The sequence below is a fragment of the Silene latifolia genome, chromosome 10 (genome assembly GCF_048544455.1).
Source record: "Silene latifolia isolate original U9 population chromosome 10, ASM4854445v1, whole genome shotgun sequence".
NCBI classification, from domain to species: Eukaryota; Viridiplantae; Streptophyta; class Magnoliopsida; order Caryophyllales; family Caryophyllaceae; genus Silene; species Silene latifolia.
This window is the reverse complement of record NC_133535.1, coordinates 109,210,148-109,211,879: the sequence shown is the minus strand read 5'-3', so window position 1 is coordinate 109,211,879 and position 1,732 is coordinate 109,210,148. Positions and strand designations below refer to the sequence as shown.

Sequence of the window (1,732 nt, the reverse complement as noted above, 5' to 3'; positions counted from 1 at the left end):
TGAAGACCCTCATTCTCACATGGAGACTTTTTGTGACTATTGTGATGCGATTTCACAAACCGGAGTTACTCAAGACCAAATTCGATGGGTCTTATTTCTTTTTTCTTTGATTAGTACCGCGAAACAATGGTTAAAGAGCCTTGATAAGGCTACTCTTGGTATTGTCTCTTGGAAGAAATTGGCACTTGCTTTCTACAAAAAGTTCTATCCTACGGAAAAGACTAACATGCTAAGAGCCCAAATCACGGGGTTCAAACAAAGGGACGAAGAATCTTTATATGAAGCTTGGGAGCGATTCAAAGGAACTTGCCGCTCATGTCCTCATCACGGACTTAGCGAGTGGTTCTTGGTACAACAATTTTGGAATGGTCTTTATGAAGACTCTCGAAACATTCTCAACATGGGATCAAATGGCATGTTCACCGAAGTTGACGATAATCAAACATGGAACAAGATTGAGGAAATGGCGGTCCATAACTCACAATATAGTAGATCTCGCAAGGCTACTAGAGGAGGAAAGCATGAAGTGGACTCTATTACTCAATTGGGTGCTCAACTTAGTGCTCATATTGATACCATCAACTTGAAGTTTGAGAAGGCTATGGCTAAGCTTGAAGAAGCCTCCAAATCACCTAAGCAACATGTCAATGCCATGGTGGCATCTTCATCAATTCCAAGTGGAGTATGCGAGAGTTGTGGAACTTTGGGACATGACCAAAGTGAATGTAGGGGAACAAGTGACCAAGTGAATGTATTCCAAGCATACAAGAGTGGTACCCCTTATTCCAATTATTACAATGAAAACACCAAATTCCATCCAAATTTCTCATAGAAAAGCCAAAATGTTAAAAATCCTCAAACAACATACACCCCACCTCCAACGAGAAACCAAGCTCAAAGACCCTTTTACAACCAAAACCAAGGTTACCAAAATCAAACTCCATACAATCAATCAAATGACCAAGGTTTTGATGTTCAAAAAGCGGTCCTCCAAATGCAAAAGAACCATTTTTCACCCAAATGCAAAAAGATAGTCAAGCAAAAGACATCACCATCAACAACATCCTAGCCCACACAAAAATGTTGGAAACTCAAATGACTCAATTAGCATCTTCTAGGTCTCAAAGACAAAAAGGGCAATTACCACCTCAAAGTAATCCCCCAAGACATGAATCAGTGAGTGCCATCCAGTTGAGGAGTGGTACAAGCTATGAAGGGCCAAGGAAGCAAGTTGAGGATGACATTGTGGAGACTAGTGATAAGGAAAGGGTTGTGCAAAACTCTAGTGAAGAAGAACCCACCATTCAAGAAGTTTCAAAGAAGAATGAAGATAAGGCTAAAGAGAAGGAGCCTATTATGATTAGACTTCGATTCCCGAGTCGTCAAGCTAAGCCTAAGTTTGATGAGCAACTTGGAAAATTCATGGAGATTGTGAAGAACTTAGAAGTCTCAATTCCATTCACGGAATTGATCAATCATGTTCCGGCCTATGCAAAGTATATAAAAGATATTCTTACAAAAAAGAAATCCATCCGGAAGCTTGAGACTATTGCTTTCACCAAAGTAAGTAGTGCTGTTCTTCAAGGAAGTTCACCTCCAAAGCTCAAGGATCTGGGAAGTTTCTCCATTCCATGCACTATTGGTGACACTACAATCAACAAAGCTTTATGTGACCTTGGGGCAAGTGTTAGTGTCATGCCATATTTGGTAAGCAAGAGGCTAGGAATGGGAG

General features: G+C 40.5%; 1 non-coding gene across 1 annotated transcript; it reads right to left on the bottom strand.

Annotated features, from left to right (window-relative positions):
- Positions 1–226: 226 nt before the first annotated feature.
- LOC141610264 (small nucleolar RNA R71) lies at positions 227–333 on the bottom strand. The gene has a single exon (XR_012528168.1). It is a non-coding gene; the product is annotated as a small nucleolar RNA R71 (small nucleolar RNA).
- Between the last annotated feature and the right edge of the window lie 1,399 nt (positions 334–1,732).